Source organism: Dermacentor andersoni, chromosome 7 (assembly GCF_023375885.2).
Source record: "Dermacentor andersoni chromosome 7, qqDerAnde1_hic_scaffold, whole genome shotgun sequence".
In the NCBI taxonomy this organism is placed as follows: Eukaryota; Metazoa; Arthropoda; class Arachnida; order Ixodida; family Ixodidae; genus Dermacentor; species Dermacentor andersoni.
The window spans coordinates 37,609,725-37,627,618 of NC_092820.1; the positions used below are offsets into that span (position 1 = coordinate 37,609,725).

The 17,894-nt window shown below is 47.8% G+C and overlaps 2 non-coding genes across 2 annotated transcripts; both read left to right on the plus strand.

Moving 5' to 3' along the window:
• The first annotated feature begins 3,766 nt into the window (after positions 1-3,766).
• TRNAT-UGU (transfer RNA threonine (anticodon UGU)) lies at positions 3,767-3,838 on the plus strand. The gene has a single exon. It is a non-coding gene; the product is annotated as a tRNA-Thr (tRNA).
• A 10,220-nt stretch (positions 3,839-14,058) lies between these two features.
• TRNAT-UGU (transfer RNA threonine (anticodon UGU)) lies at positions 14,059-14,130 on the plus strand. The gene has a single exon. It is a non-coding gene; the product is annotated as a tRNA-Thr (tRNA).
• Positions 14,131-17,894: the final 3,764 nt, after the last annotated feature.

Consider the following 17,894-nt stretch of genomic DNA (forward strand, 5'->3'; position numbering starts at 1 on the left):
AGCCGTCGCCGAAGACCGCTATAACGAGGCGAATGGGCCTCAAACCGCAGCCGAAGATACCGCCTGATAGGCGGACGACTTCAACATCGTCCCCGCTTTAGCGGGGCGCGAAGTGTGTTCAGCAGCCTGTCCTCAGTATAAGACGTAACCTAGCGGACAAGTAGAATGTGACCTGTGCTGGTTTTTGCTATCATTGCCTGTCCAGATGTGAGTATCATTCCGGCTCTATGCTAATCCGAAAATGGCTGTTAATCTGACAGTTCCCCTTTGTGTAGCGACCTTGAATGCGAGGGGTTTGGCAGCCCGCAGGGGGCAGTGCCAGTTAAGCCGTCTCTTGTTGGAAAATGACATTGACATAATGGCAGTGCAGGAAACCAAAACAGAAAGCGAAGAGCAAACGGACAGAATAGTCGAACCTTTCAGAGATAGGTATAATGTATGTGTTTCTCATGCTAGAGGCACTTCAGCGGGTTGCATGATACTTGTTCGAAAATGCACTGATATTGTAGCGCAATCTGTAAAGTCCAGTGATGATGGCAGGCTACTCTTCATCGACTTCGGCTTTTGTGGCCTCGTTTGGCGTGCAGTTTGTGTGTATGCTCCGAATAATATTACCGAACGTGTAGAATACATAGAAAACCTGAGAACATGCATGACGTACGAAAGAAATATAACTTCATTTGGAGACTTTAATTGTGTGTGCAGGCCGCAAGACAGAGGCAGCAGATTGACTTACCGCGATAGAAGTGCGACACTGTTAAACGCGCTTTTAAACGAACTTGAGCTAGACGACGTTGGTTGCATTTTTGATGGCGATGAGCACGTACAGTATACGCACTACCAAAGTGTAAGTCATGCTAGACTATATCGCATATATGTTCCGGCAGTTCTGATACCACACATTACTACATACAAAGTAAAGAACGTCACATTAAGTGATCACTGCTTGGTGATAGCGACACTAGGAACCAAGACAAAAGTGTCCAAGTTCAGTTGGAACTTGTTGAAATTAAACGATACACTGTTGGATGATGAAATTTTTGTTAAAAAAGTAAAGGAAAATATAGGTGAAATATGTTCGGTTGAATCTTCCAATTTCACAGCGCTTTGTGAGCAATTTAAGAATGAAGTAAAGATTGCGGCGATTGAACGAGCTTGCGTGCGGCGCAGCATTGAAAAACAGCAAGAGAAAGAACTTAGGAGCACGTAAGATTATATGATTGCGGTTGAGAGTGCTAACCCTGGACACTTTAGCAAGGAATTACGTGACCTTAAAAGTAAGCTCGAAGTGATAGATGAAAAGAAATATCGTGGAGCGATCGTCAGAGCACAGGCTGAAATACTATGGCTAGGGGAAACGCCTACTAAGCGGGCACTCGGTAAAGAAAAAAGGCAAGCAGTAAAAAAAGATATAAAAAAAGATATAAAAACGAAGTGACACGTGATAAGGAATCGATAGAGAAAGCGTTTGTTGAATGCTATCAAAAACTGCTAAGCCCAAAAATAAAAGATACAGAAGCCTTTCGAAACGAATTTCTGTCGCTCATGCCAAGGCTAGCCGATGAAGTAAGACAAACGCTTGAATTGCCAATTAGTGTGCATGAAGTAAAACAGGCCATTGATGAACTAAGCACCGGCACAGCACCTGGGCCTGATGGACTAGGGGCTGCCATTTACAAATGCTTCAAGGAAGAACTGGCACAAGCGTTACATCGCGTGATAAATGAGTGCTACGATCAAAAAAGAGCACCTTTATCATTTAGGAAATGACATGTAGTACTTATTCCAAAATCGGATGATCCCAGGAAATTGTTGGTTGTTGAGGCCTAGGTCACGAATGTCACATTGAGGTCTAGTCTCACGAATATAGACTACAAAGTATTGACGAAGGTGCTAGCCAAGAGATTGCAGAGCGTTATCACACACCTCGTATTACCTCACCAGACATGTGGCATCAAAGGCAGGACAATTTACACAAACATACACACCTCTAGAGCTATCCTAGAAAGCTGTGACATGACTCACGACAACATAGCTATGATACAACTGGATCATCAGAAAGCATTTGATAGAGTTAATCATGACATATTACAGTTATTATTAGAACTTTGTAATGTAGGTAGTGTTATCACTGAAGGCGTCAAGATGGTGTATGAAGGGTGTGCAGTAAACCTTATAATCAACAATACCTTAAGTGAAAACATTCCAGTACTGTCAGGCATAAAACAAGGGTGTGCGTGTTCGTCTCTTCTTTTTGCACTTTATTTGGAACCCTTATGTTTAAAAATTCGCATAAATACAAGGGTGCATGGTTATTCCATTTACGCTACTGAAGTAAAGATACTGGCATATGCGGATGACATAGCCATATTCTGCAAAGACAAGGATAGTATTAAAGAAGCTGTTAAGGAAGCTACATCATTCTGCAGTGCTACCGGAAGTGCCATTAGCTGGGATAAATCTCTGGGCATTTGGCATGGAAATTGGGGGCAAACGCCGGAGGCGTAGGCAAACATGACATGGACAAGTATTCCTGCTAGATACTTGGGGGTTCCTGTTCAGCATTATGGAAATACAGCAGAATACTGGGCAGGAGAGACACAAAGGCTCAAGGATCAGTCTGAAAATTGGGGAGGGCATAACTTTTCTATGTTTTCCCGCGCCGCAGTCTGTAATGTGTTTTTTGTTGCAAAAGTGTTTTATGTACTCCAAGTGTTCAGTATGAGCAGAACTTGTGTCCAAAAATTACACAGAGCGTTTGCCACCTATATATGGAATTCTACCTGGGAACGCACCAGTCGGTCAAACTTGTTCCTTTCGGTGCGACACGGAGGGCTTGGTCTGTGTCATTTATTTTGAAACAAATAGTTTCAAGGTTTTTTCTTTCTGAGAGACCAAAGCGATGTTTTCTTGCGTACTGTTATACACATGAGGCTGTGTAATCATATTCCGGATTATATTGTGTCATCAAATGCAGATACGCGTGGAACACTCAGCAATTTTTGGCGCGAAATAGTGTCTGCATATCAAGTACTGAAGCCACGGTCTTCCTTAGAATATTTGAGCGCAGTGGCGTGTAAACGATTGTACAAAGATCTAATTGATGTTTTTTTACCAATACCGTTGTACCGCTCCATCTATCAAGTAGGACCAGAACGAGACGTATTAAAACGAGTTCGAAAAATGCCAGTAGGAGCGTCATCTAAATCATTCTTTTTCCAACTGCACACGGGTACGCTCGCTGTAAAACCGTGGCTTCAAAGCAAAGGTATCTTTGTCCCGTGGGGATTACACTGCCTGATATTTCGAAAGGAGGAAACGATAGAACACATCTTTTTGGACTGTCACGATGCTCTTTTCCTGTGAGACATCATTAAACGGACACTTCAGAAAGATTTGCCAGTAACATCCTTTGGTATCTGATTCTTGCCATGTGAAGATCCTGATGAAATGCCATGCGACATGTTCATGTTACTGTGTTTGCATAGTGTGTGGAAAACGAGGATGGCGGTCAGAAATGCGGATGTCAACGCAAGGTCGGCCATGCAAAACTTCAGTAAAAACTGTGTGTACATACGAGATGTTCTCAAAATCCAAAGGAACCCACCGGATTGGATACCTGTGCTTGATAAGCTGGCTTCTCTGAAGCCATTTTAGCTTCACACTCCAGCCATGAAAAGGCTCACGCGTCTTTTATTGTACTTGTAAAATTGTATTTATGAGTTCTGTGTTTGGAAGTGCCAAACCGGTAATAAAGAAAAAAAAAGCCACCATAGCTCAGTGGTAGAGCACTGGTCTTGTAAACCAGGGGTCGTGAGTTCAATCCTCACTGGTGGCAGTGCACACTTTTTCTATTCACATATTGTCACAAGCTGTCATGAACCACGCCTGCCACGGAGACAACGAGAAGAAAGAAGAGAACGACGTTGGCCAAGCTGCCGCGAGACCGCTCTTCAACAACCGCGCCTATCAACCAGATTCCTCTGGTTCTGCGTTAAACACCTCGTGTGTAACATTTGGTGGAGCTGTGCGGGGTACCTCCCACGACTTACAACGGAACCACCAGCACTAGAGCTACGCCGAAGCCGTCGCCTCGCCGGACTTTCGCCGTCGCGCTCAATCATGGCTACAGAGCAAAATACCCTCACCAACTGGAATGCTGCCAGTCAGCTTAGGAACGTTGTTTTCTTCTTGGCCGGCACGGCGCTGGTATGGTATGACAACCACGCGGACATGCTAACTACATGGACACGCTTCGTTGAGGAGATCAAAAAGTGTTTCGGTGACTCGGACGCAAAGAGGAAACGTGCGGAACTCACATTAGCCCAGAGAGCTCAGGTACCCGGCGAGACTTGCACTACCTATATCGAAGAAATTTTGAAGCTGTGCCGAACCGTGAACCCTCACATGACAGAGGAAGATAAAGTGGGACACGTGGTAAAAGGAATAGCGGAAGACGTGTACAACTTCCTCATTGGTAAAGAGAACTTGCACACTGTATCAGAACTGATACGGCACTGCCGTACGTTCGAGGCGCTGAAGACTCGCCGAATTACACCAAAGTTTGGACGGCTGGCCAATGTAACAACTGTAGCAAGTGTTGACACGAGTCCTCCGCTCCCAGACCTATCGTCCGCCATCCGCCAGATAGTCCGCGAGGAGCTACAGCGACATGACGAACAGGCACGTTATGCGGCGCCACGTTACAGCTCCTCCGTTTTCCGAGACACTCTTTGGGAACCCCCTTCGGCTACTTGGAACCACTCGGTGAACGTCGCGGATCTTAACGGCTCCAGAGACGAACCGCATTACATTACGACCGAACCACCACGCAATGATTCGCCCCCTCAACGTTTTGATCCACGCCCACGCAACTTTCGTCCACGAAGACTCGCCGCTACCTACGACTTTCAAGGGGAAGAGCCTCGTTACCCTCAACCGATGTCTTCGGCAGAATACTTCAACCCGCATTCTGAACTTCGCCCTTCGCCAGTGTGTTACTGCTGCGGCATGCCTGGCCATATAGCTAGGTACTGTAGCCGACGCCGAGCATCGAACTACGGATCGTCAGCGCCCACTATGCGGTCTAGCGGTCGTACACTGCGCACTCAGTGGCCAGGAGACTCCACTTCAGGAAGCCACTTTCGAGAGGACCGATGCAGCGCCCAGGAGACCTACCTTGGAGAAGAAAGAACCCGGAACCGCTACCGCTCCCCTGCCTCCGACCGTACTCTGACGCCACCACCAGCCTTCCGAGCCTCCCGATCACCATCCCCTCGGCCCCGATTCACGTCACCATCGCCTCGGCGCCGTTTCGTGTCGCCCCCGCCGGGAAACTAGCCAGCGCGGCCGATGGAGGTGAGGTCGCTGGAAAATGTGTGCTGCCGACTCAACTGCCTCCAACTATTTTCATGCTAAAGAATAAGGTTCATGTACTGATTGATGGGGTCTCTACAATGGCTTTAGTCGACACGGGAGCAACTGTCTCGGTCATGAGTGTGGGGTTTAAAGGCCTTCTGGGACGCAAGGTTACGTTTCGTTGGGACCAGTGCACAAGTTTCCGTGGAGTCAGTGGTGAATCATTATACCCGGTTGGTGTGTGTAACGTGGATGTGTCATTGGGTGGGAAAGTTTTTAATGCAGAGTTTACTATTCTTCCTCGCTCCTCGCATGACGTGATTCTGGGGATTGACTTTTTGCAATTGTGTGGTGCGAATGTTGACTGCCGGACGGGAGAACTCAGTGTCGACACCAGTGTTTCACCTGTGCTCTTTCAAGGTGAAGCTTGCCCGGAGAGTGTGCTGTGCGTGTCTGAGGATACAGGTGTGCCCGCCTTATCCGCGATGCGTGTTGCCGTCGCCTGTTCATCTCCGGCTCCTATCTCGTTCGACGCTGCAGTGGAACCTGTACATCGGAACTGCCTCAAGAAAAACGTGTTAGTTCCGCACTGCGTAGTCTCAGTGACCAATGGATGCGCTGGGCTGTGGGCGCTAAACTGTTCCACTGAAGCGGCAGTGCTACCTCAAGGCCTAAAGATTGCCACGTTTCAGGAAGACTCGCCCGTATCGGTGGCAGTACTTACAGAGCTCCCCGATGGAGGAGCAACCAGTGTCTCGAGCCCCGGGAGCTCGAAGATACTTTCCATGATTGACAAGTCACTCAGCGATCACGAGCGTCGAGTTTTGATGGCCCTGCTTACGAAACATACCTCGGTATTCGACTTTGCGCAGCACGAGGGCCCGCCATCAATTCCTGCGTCCAGAACTCGTCACCGCATCAACACAGGAGCCGCCCAGCCAATCCGACAAAAACCCTATCGTGTATCTCCGTCAGAACGCAAGATAATCAGTGATCAGGTCCAAGAAATGCTATGCAAAGGCGTCATTCGAGAATCATCTAGTCCTTGGGCAGCACCCGTGATATTGGTGAAGAAGAAAGACGGTACGTGGCGGTTCTGTGTTGATTACCGTCGCCTAAACGCCGTCACTAAGAAAGATGTATATCCGCTCCCACGAATTGACGACGCCATCGACTGTCTCTTTGCGGCATCTTACTTTTCCTCAATCGATTTACGGTCAGGTTACTGGCAAATTCCTATACACAAGGACGACAGAGAAAAGACAGCATTTGTAACACCCGACGGACTATTCGAGTGTAACGTGATGCCTTTCGGGTTGTGTAACGCACCTGCAACGTTCGAAAGGTTCATGGACACGATATTACGCGGCTTAAAATGGGAAGTTTGCATGTGCTACTTAGACGACGTTGTGATCTTCGGGCGAACGTTTAGTGAGCACAACAAACGTTTGGATTTGGTCTTGAACTGCTTGGAGAAAGCGGGCCTCGTGCTCAATTCAAAAAAATGCCGTTTTGGGGAACGACAAACTCTTGTGTTAGGCCATCTCGTCGCTAAAGAAGGCATCCGACCAGATCCACAAAAGACTGCGGCCGTAGAAGCATTTAGAGTACCCAACTCTGTCAAGCAGTTAAGAAGTTTCTTGGGCTTGTGCTCCTATTTTCGCCGATTCATTCCCCGGTTTGCTGACATGGCTCATCCCCTTACACGCCTTCTCCAAAAAGGCGTTCCCTTTGAGTGGACTGCAGATTGCGACTCATCGTTTCGCCAGCTCAAGTTCCTGTTGACATCCCAACCAATTCTTCGGCACTTTGATCCTTCATCACCAACTGAAATTCACACCGATGCCAGTGGCGTAGGCATCGGTGCTGTGCTAGTTCAGCGTGTTGACGACAGTGAGCACGTGATCTCTTACGCTAGCCGGTCCTTGAGCCGCTCCGAGCGCAACTACACAGTCACCGAACAAGAGTGTCTGGCGGTCATCTTCGCCGTGCAACGGTTTCGTTCGTATCTCTATGGGCACCCCTTCACTGTGATAACAGATCATCATTCGCTATGCTGGCTTGTGAATCTGCGGGATCCCTCAGGACGACTAGCGCGCTGGGCCCTCCGTCTACAGGAATACGATTTCGTTATTTGCTACAAAAGTGGCCGGCGACATGCTGACGCTGATTGTCTCTCTCGGATGCCACTTCAAACAACTGAATGTGATGCGGACAATTTTGATGAATACATCGCTTTTGTGTCCCCGGAATTTCCGGATATGCGTACCGTCATATCCGAGCAGCACAAGGACGAGAGCTTACAACCGCTCTTCGCGGCAGCACAGGAGTCACCTGCAGGCAGTCGCTTTCGCCTACGTGATGGTGGCGCGCTGTATAAGAAGAGCTACTCGACCACCGGTGCACGCTACCTTTTAGTTGTCCCCAAGAACCTTCGCCACCAAGTATTACACGCCATGCACGATGACCCAACTTCCGGTCATCTTGGTTCCACACGTACACTCTACCGGGCTCAAGAACGTTTTTACTGGCCTAAGATGCGGAAAGATATCGAACGGTACGTCGCCAGCTGCTCTCAATGCCAGCGCTACAAGCGTCCGCCACAAGCGCCACATGGCCTGCTTCAACCAGTTCCCCCTTCTAGCGTCCCCTTTGAGCAAGTTGGTATAGATCTTCTGGGCCCTTTCCCGCGATCCTCCAAGGGTAATCGTTGGGTTATCGTTTGCGTAGATCACCTGACCCGCTATCGGCCACAGCTACAGAAGTTTCTATCTTCTTGCTGGCTAACGTTATACTCCGACATGGACCTCCTCGCATAGTAATCAGCGATCGTGGGCGACAGTTTACCGCGGACGTGGTTGAAGAAACCCTTCGTCTGTGTTCATGTAGCTTCCGCCATTCTACGCCCTACCATCCACAAACTAATGGTCTGGTCGAGCGCACAAACAGAACGCTTGCCAACATGCTATCCATGTACGTCGATTCAGCACACAAGAATTGGGACAGTATCTTGCCTTTCATTACCTATGCCTTCAATACCGCGAGACACGAGACCACTGGTTACTCACCATTTTTCCTTCTGTATGCTCGTCCGCCGCGCTACACCCTCGACACCATATTTCCCTACTTCGCTCATGACAACGAATCAATTGATCAGATCCTATGTCGAGCAGAAGAAGCGCGACGCCTCGCTAGGCTACGCACCCTAGCATCGCAGGACCGGTCCAAGATCCGCTATGACGGGCGTCACCGCCACGTTTCCTTCGATCCTGGGGACCTTGTGTGGCTCTGGACGCCGTTGCGGAAGCGTGGCTTGTGCCAGAAGTTTCTCGCCCACTACGTCGGCCCTTACGTTATTCTGGAGCGCCTCAGCGAAGTAAACTACCGCATTGCGCGTGTCACGAGCAGTGGACGACGCTCGGCCAAGGCTGAAGTGACGCACGTCGCGCGTCTGAGGCGTTACAACCCACGAGATGACTGACTCGCCCGGCGGGCTTCGTCTGCCAGCGGGGAAATGTCACAAGCTGTCATGAACCACGCCTGCCGCGGAGACAACGAGAAGAAAGAAGAGAACGACGTTGGCCAAGCTGCCGCGAGACCGCTCTTCAACAACCGCGCCTATCAACCAGATTCCTCTGGTTCTGCGTTAAACACCTCGTGTGTAACAATATTTTATCTGCGTGTGATGCAAACGTTACATAGCTGAACCGCTTGTGCTCCACTTCACGGCACCGCCATAGGTCAGTCGATTCTATTTCCGGCTACCGTTCGGTACGGACGTCGAATGTCGCGCTCTGTAGTGGTGGTGCTTGCGGCTATGCCAAGCCGCGGAAAAAGGATACCTGCGTCCGTTGAACCGGAATACCATGTTGTTTTGCCGCCACTGCCTACAGATTCGTGTGTTTTAAACACAGTTTTTCTTCACGGCGACGTGAAAGCGAGACCATTTCGTGTCGAAGATTTTCGCGACACGCTGGCTCATCTGAAATTGCTCCCCGATGTGGTCGCCTTGGGGGCATTCCAAATGAACCACGTCTGGGCGGTGACGTTCGATAGTGCAGAGGCGACAAAGAAGATGCTGAAGTATACGGAAGTTCAAGTCAATGAACGACGATGTTTCGTTGTGGATCCACACAACCGGGATGTCCGGGTTAAACTCCACTGGTGGCTGCACAATGTGCACGACGAAGACGTACAGGCGGCGTTAGCTCCGTATGGGAAAGTCACCGACGTCCAGAAAGAGCAATGGCGTGTACCAGGCATCACGGACAAGGGGTCGTCTATGCGTACGGTGACCCTCAAGCTGAAGCCAGGTGTGACACTTGACGATCTACCGCATCAGCTACAAGTAGCAGGCATAATGGCGCTAGTGGTCGTGCCAGGTCGTGCTCCACTGTGTCTTCGGTGCAACCGTACGGGGCACATCAGGCGCGAGTGCCGCGTGCCACGTTGCTCTGTGTGTCGACGCTTCGGCCACGAAGAAATTCAGTGCGTGCGCACCTGTGCAAATGTTGCGGGGCCACCGAGAAGTGAGGAAGTCGTGAACGAGCACCTCATGGACGAAGTCGACGCAGAGGAAAGTGCCAGCGCGTCGAGACCGTCTCTGTCGCCATATTCAAAGAAAGACCCAGCCACAAATTCTACGAAACGAGATGTAGAGCAGGTTGCGAGTGAAGCCATACCGACATCTGGCAAGCCTACATCAGCTAAGGACGCGGAAACAAGTAATGACGCAAGTGCAAGCAAGAAACCCTCCGTAGCAACGAGTGAGGACGATTCAAGCGTAATGGAGACTACAGAAACCAGCAAAGCAGCGGCAGCGGCCATAAGAACGCACGAAGAAAGTGCCGGCGAAGAACAGAAGGCGAGCACTCAAAGTGCGAACGAACCACCTGTGAAGACAGCAACTGGCCGGAGGCCAAGCTTTAGACCAACGCCAACCATACCACCGGACAGAAAGGCGGCGGCGACACAGCGGACTTAACAGGTCGTACGTTCGCGTGTTTTTGACCGTTGCGGGGGGGGGGGGGGGGGTAGTGTCGGGAAGGAGGTGGTGGAAAATGCTGCTACTTCTGAGCTGCCGATGGAAGACCAGTCAACAGTGCAGGCTGCACGCAGACTCGCCACGGTAATGTGAGTAACCCTTCATCACTGACGAGAGCTGTAAATTTATTGGGATCTATCGGCCTTGATCTCTTTCCCATAGAAAGGCGATACGCATTGAAACACCCTTACGCGTAGGCACGATTAACGTGCGGGGACTTACGGCAAAGAAGCAGTACCAGCTTAATCACCTGTTCATCGAAAATAATCTGGATATTATTGCTGTACAAGAGACAAAGACTGAAACTGAGGAAGGGACCGAACGCCTAGTCCGAACGTTCATGTCTAGATATTCTGTGTGCGTTTCTCATGCTGTTGGTAGAGCAGGGTTCTATGTGCTCTTTCTTCGCAATGATATTGGTATAAATGTGGAAAATGTATTTAGTGATGATACCGGGCGTATTATAATGTGCGATATTATGTTTTGCAATCTGAAATTCCGTGTTATCTGCGTTTACGCGCCGAATAGAACAGCCGAGCGCAGGGCGGTTTTTGAAAGCGTGCAATGTCACTTGAAATGTGAGAGAACCATGGTCATGATGGAAGACTTCAACTGTGTTTGCAAAGTGGAAGACAGAGCCCGTAATCTGTCTGGTCTTGAAGGCAGTGCGCTTCTCCTGGAAGCATTCGTTGGAGGACATAATTTAGAACATAAAGGCGACGTTTTAGCCAATAATGATACACCTCGGTTCACTCATTTTCAAGGGGACAGTCATGTCAGACTGGATCGTGTCTATGTTTCTGGGGAAGCGCTGCCATTGTGCAGTGATTATGAAGTCAAACATGTTTACTTTCGCAACCACAGTTTGGTCCGTTTTTCGCTTGGTCCAAAGAAACCATCAAGTTTCAACTGGGGTGTTTGGAAATTCAATGAAAAATTGCTGCAGGACGAAAAATTTATTTAAAAAACTTAAGATAGCATTCAAGAGCTGTTATCGGGTGATCACAATGACTGCACGGAAAGTTGGGAGTGTTTTAAGCAAGCACCAAAGTTAATAGCCATAGAAAGGTCCAGCGTTTTACACCACCAAGAAAAAGGAATGAAATAGAAATTCAAAGTCAGCTCAACATTTATTTAAGCAAGGAAAGCATCCGTGCTTGATGTTTCGCTAAAAAATAAATCGAACGAAATCACAGTTGGAACTTGTCGATAAGGAAAAATATCGGGGCGCAATTATTCGCGCACGCGCAGAACATCTATGGTGCGGAGAACAACCTACAAAGCGCTCGTTTTCGGATGAAAAAAGGTATGCCACCCGAAAGGAGATAAATGCGATAACATACCGAAATGAAATAGTACGTGATAAGAAAACCATCCAACTTGCCTTTGCAGAATATTACAGCGAACTCTTAGGACATGAAACCCAATGCGAACAGGGGTTCGAAAATGAATCCTTACACCTTTTGCCAAGTCTAGATGATGAACAGCGAAATAGATTAGAAATGCCAATAAGCATCAAGGAAATAGAGCAGGCTATAGATGACCTGAGCCCTGGAGAACGCCAGGACCTGATGGACTGAGTGGATCATTCTATAAAGCTTTCAAAACAGATATGGCTGCAGCTCTTTATAACGTTATCACAGAAGCCTATGAAAATCGGGTACTACCACCGTCGTTTCGCGAGAGTCATATTGTCCTGATACCCAAAACTACCGATCCCTCATCACTCCTATCCGTGCGAGGCTACAGACCAATCAGCTTAACTATCTCAGACTATAAGATATACACTAAAGTTTTGGGCAGTAGGCTACAGAGTATAACAACACGATTGATAGGGCCACATCAAACATGTGGCATTAAGGGGAGGTCAATAACTACAAACGTACACGTAGCAAGAACAGTACTTGAGCATTGTGACGACTTTTCTGGTGGGGTGGCCATGTTAGAATTGGACCTAGAAAAAGTGTTCGATAGAGTGACACACAATTCTGTTCAATGTTTTGGAGCTCGTGAATGTGGGAACAATCTGAACAGAAGGGATCAGAATGTGCTATGCAGACGTTTCCACAAAGGTAATCGTTAATAGAACACTCTCTCCCAGCATTGCTGTCAGGTCTTCCGTAAGACAGGGATGTGCTTTATCGCCTCTACTGTTTGCCCTATATCACGAGCCACTGTGTCTAAAGATAATAAAAGAGAGCCATGTCCGGGGTATTAGGGTGGGTTACAGTGAGGTAAAATTGTTAGCATACGCGGATGACGTCGCTGTCCTTTGTGATGACAAGCAAAGCGTAAGCAATACTGTTAATGTTGTGACAAAGTATTGTAAAATGACAGGGAGTGTAATTAATTGGGGCAAGTCGATTGGGATATGGTATGGACAATGGTAGGACACACCTTCACTTTTTGCAAAAATGCAGTGGACGAATATGCCTATCAAGTACCTTGGGGTACCTCTGCAACATCACCAGGACATCAAAGATTATTGGCAACGAGAGGTCGAAGAAATTAAGGCGAAAACAGCAAGTCTGGGTGGGAGAGAACTATCAATGTTCACAAGGGCAACAGTGTGTTGTGTTTTTAGTGGCCAAAATTTGGTATGTTTTACAAGCATTGTGCGCATCAAGAGTCAGCATACAAAGAATACACCGGCAGTTTGCCATTTTCATTTGAGGTTCCGTATGGGAGCGCTCTAGTCGCACTAATTTGTTCAGCACTGTGAAACGTGGGGGCCTAGGGTTGGTTCATGTCTTTTTAAGACAAGTCGTGTCGAGATTTTTGTTCCTACGTGATCAGAAATATACATTTTTGTGCACAGTCCTTCAAAAACGTTTGAGCAACGCGTTGCCTCAAATCGTTGTGTCCTCCGATTACAGCACAGGACCTAGGCTCAGAGGCTTCCTGCGAGAAGTCGTGTTGGCCTTTGACTTCCTACATACGCGCTTTTCGTTGAATTACCTTGCATCTGTTAAACGGAAAAGACTGTACAAAGATTTACTTGATGTATCATTGCCAGTGCCTGTCTATCGTTCAGTGTACCACGTTGAATCCAGACTAATAAATCTGCTCAAGCGAGTCAAGCGGATGCCGATACGGTCAACCGCAAAAACCTTTTTCTTCCATTTACACAGTGGAAGGCTCCCAGTGAAGCCATGGCTAAGAGAAAGGGGAATCTTTGTGCCGTGGTCTGTAAACTGCTCAAGATACAGGCAACCAGAGACGATTGAGCATATCTTTCTTGATTGTTCAGATGCAATGTTCTTCTGGGACATCCTACAAAGAACGTCGAAAAAGGAATTACCGATAACACCGTATGGCATCCGCTTCTTGCCAACTGAGAACGTAGATATGCCATGTGACATGTTTATGGCAATATGCTTACATAGCCTGTGGAAAACAAGAATGGATGGGCGTCATGAGAGGCTTGTTATTCATCCTGCGAGAGAGCATTTTATTGAAAGCGTGCTATATCTACGTGAAGCTTCTAAAGCGAGAACAGAACCACCCGAATGGATGCATATATTGGATGAACTAGTGGTGATCAATTGTTTTTAAACTATTCGCAAGGGCCCAAGACGGTCTTTGCTTTTACCATTATAAAGTGTATGTGTTTAGGTCTTATGTGTACGTCGAAGACCGGCAATAAACAAAAAAAAGCCGCCATAGCTCAGTGGTACAGCACTGGTCTTGTAAACCAAGGGTCATGAGTTCAATCCTCACTGGTGGCAGTGCACACTTTTTCTATTCACATATTTTATCTGCGTGTAATGCATACGTTACATAGCTGAACCTATTGTGCTCCACTTCACGGCGCCGCCATTGCTCAGTGGGTTACACTTCCGGACGCGAAAGCCTACGGACGTGTTTTTCATGTGCTCCAACGGGGCGGTGTTAACGGCCCAGTTTAGCTGCGGAAACAGGGACGACATGGAAGACAGCCAGGACTACCAAGTGCTCCTGCCTCATTTGCCAAAAGGTCGTATTTTTTTTAATACACCTTTTTTGCACGGTGACCTACGAGCAAGGCCGTACAGAGTTGAAGACTACCGGGATGCCCTTGGACGTTTGGTACTGCTGCCTGAGGTTGACGCCTTAGGAGCATTTCAGATGAATCATGTGTGGGCTGTTGCGTTCAAGAGCCATGAAAGCATGAAGAAGTTGTTGAGTGCGGGGAATATTACTGTGAAAGGCAGAAAATGTCTGGTAGTAGACCCAAACAACCAAGATGCCCGAGTGAAAATCCACTGGGTCCTCCCTAATGTGACGAACGACGACATACGTGTGGCCTTTGAGCCACACGGCGAGGTTATGGAAACGACAAAGGAGCGCTGGCGTGTTCTTGGTATTTCTGAAAAGGGTACGACAACGCGCGTGCTGAACCTCAAGCTGAAGGCCGGGGTCACGACTGAAGATATTCCATATCAAGTACGTGTCGCTGGGGAGCCTGCTCTCGTGGCTATTCAAAGCAAGGCGCCACTTTGCTTGCGCTGCCAGGGTAAAGGGCAATATCCGCCGCGACTGCCGGATCCCGCGATGCTCACGGTGCCGACGCTTCGGCCATGACGAAAGCGAGTGCGTGCCCACGTACGCAAATATAACGGGCCACAGAAAGGACGCTAACATATTGGATAATATAATGGACGAGGCTGAAGCTGAAGAAGCAGCTGCCACGGTGACGAAGGAGCAAAAACCTGTGGAAACGCCCCCGGCAGCGGTACAACAACGTGAGCCAGCTATTGAAACAATAACGTGTGAAAGGAACTGGCCGGTGCAAACAGTGACGACGCGCACAACAAAATGAATGGAAAATGTCATCAAGGGAAATCTTCTAGTGAAGCTGTGGTGGCGTCGCCGAATGAAACACCGACAGTGCAGTGTCAAACAATGGAAGGCGTTGTAGAGGCGTCGGCAAAGCGCATGCGTAGCGACAGTGTCGGCGAACCGGACCATCTGGGTGGTGCAGGTGGCGGGGGGCCGCCTTTGAAGACGGCGTTCACGAGACGAACGTCGTTAAAGCCGAAACCAAACGTTCCTCCTGATAGACGCCCGGTGGATAAACCGCCGAAATAAAGGCGGGGATCCGCTTCCCCTTGGTGAGTGAGCAAGATGGCACCGAATAAGCGACGCCGCCTAGACGATGCTGTCCCGTCCAGCTACCGAACTTCGGTTGAGGAAGCAGGCGAGGGGCAGCGAGTTCATCCTGACCCACTACTGTAACAACTGAGTGAAGACTCCACTGCATCCTTGACTTCTGGGGTAAACACTGCCCGATCCGAGTGCTCTTCACAAATTAAGGACGAAAAGCTTCCTCTTCCCTTACGTGTTGCCACTTTGAATGTACGGGGATTGGCGACTAAGAAACGGCAAAATCAACTTAATCTACTATTTCTGGAAAATAACTTGTACATAGTAGCCGTGCAAGAAACAAAGATAGAAAGTGAGGAGCAGACGGATCGAATGGTGGGAACTTTTCGAAGGCACTTCAATGTTTGTGTTAGCCATGCGATAGGCACCTCTGGTGGTTGTGCAGTTTATATAAGAAACAACGTGGGCATTGAAGGTGAAAAAGTAGTTGCGTCAGAGGCGGGACGGTTGCTTGTTGCTGACTTTTCGTACTGCGCAAGGCAATGACGTGTTATCTGTATATATGCGCCAAACATCGATTATGAGCGTGTTGTTTTGTTTGAAGACTTAGAACAATTTTTAAAAAGTGATAAGTACTTAATTGTGCTTGGTGATTTTAATTGTGTATGTTTGGCTGAAGATCGAGTCAAGAACACCCCTGTACGAGATAAAAGTTCGCGAGTGCTTGTTTCACTGCTCCAGGAATATTATTTAGAAGACTTCGGTTATTTATTGTTAAGAGGAAGTAGCCCTATCTATACCCATTACCAGCGCGGAAGCTGTGCTAGGCTGGATAGAATCTATGTCACAGTTGACCTTGCAAGAGATTGTGGCCACTATGAAGTGAAACATGTGTCTTTCAGCGACCATAGCCTTGTTATGACTACACTAGGAAGCAACCTCAGAAAAAGCCGTTTTAATTGGGCTTTGTGGAAGTTCAACGTGAAACTTTTACAAGATGAAAAATTTATGGAGTGTGTAACAAAAAGACATAAACAAATGACATCCAAAGGGCCACATGCGTGGGCAGCTGAGTGGGAAAACTTTAAGAACGACGTCATAGCGATTGAAAAGGGAACCATTATTAGTCAAAAGCAAAAGTGTAATGAAAAAGCACTCCAGTGCCAACTAGATTTTCTTATATGTATGGAAAGCGGCAATCCCGGCATGTATATAAAAGCAATTCGCGAAGTGAAAAGCAAACTAGAAGTAATTGCAACCGAAAAGTACAGAGCAGCAGTGATAAGGGCGCGAGCCAAAAAGGTATGGTTGGGTGAAACGCCCAACAAGCGAGCGATGTGTGACGAAAGAAAATACGCGGCTCAAATCGAAATACGACAGATCAACTACCGTAACGAACAGACATCAGACAGGAGTGAAATTGAGCAGGCATTTGTCGAACATTACAGCGAATTATTTGCGAATAAAAAAGGCGATAGAACTGGGCTGAGAACCGAGGTTATTAACCTAATGCCTAAGCTCGATGAAGAATGTAAGACGCGATTAGAACAGCCAATAAGCATAGAGGACGTGAAAAGTGCGATAAAAGAATTACATCAAGGAAAAACACCGGGGCCGGACGGAATAGGAGCAGCCTTTTACAAAATATTCATTGAAGAAATCAGCCCAATTTCGCATTACGTTATTAGCAAAGCCTATGAGGAAAAACGGTTACCGCCTTCCTTCCGCGCTGCCCATATTGTTTTGATACCGAAGACAGATGATCCAACTAGATTGTTAACAGTAGGGGCCTATCGCCCAATAACTCTTACAAATGTGGACTATAAGATCTATACCAAAATTTTAGCTAAACGTTTGCAAAGCGTTATTATGCTTCTCGTTGGACCGCACCAGACATGTGGAATAAAAGGACGCTCGATATGTACAAATGTGCACGTAGCCCGCAGCATTCTAGAATGTTGTGATGCCATCTCGGGACGAGTTGCTACGTTACAACTCGATCTCGCCAAGGCTTTCGACCGTGTCGCACACGATGTTCTTTCCTCTGTGCTTGAACATGTCAATATTGGCAAAGTGTTATTAGAAGGTTTAACCATAGCTTATAATGACTGTACTGTACGCATCATAGTTAACAAGAACCTCAGCCAGAGTATTGACGTCCAGTCATCTATAAAACAAGGATGTGCGTTGTCATCGCTGCTCTTCGCTCTTTATCTTGAACCCTTCTGCCTCAGTCTTATTATTAATGAAAAAGTACATGGTTTCAGGCTTCAGACGCATCATGTGAAAATCCTTGCTAACGCTGATGATGTAGGAATCTTTTGCACTGACCGCAATAGCATAGAAGAAGCCATAAGCGTCACCAAAGATTTTTGCAAACAGACAGGTTCCGCGATAACCTGGGAAA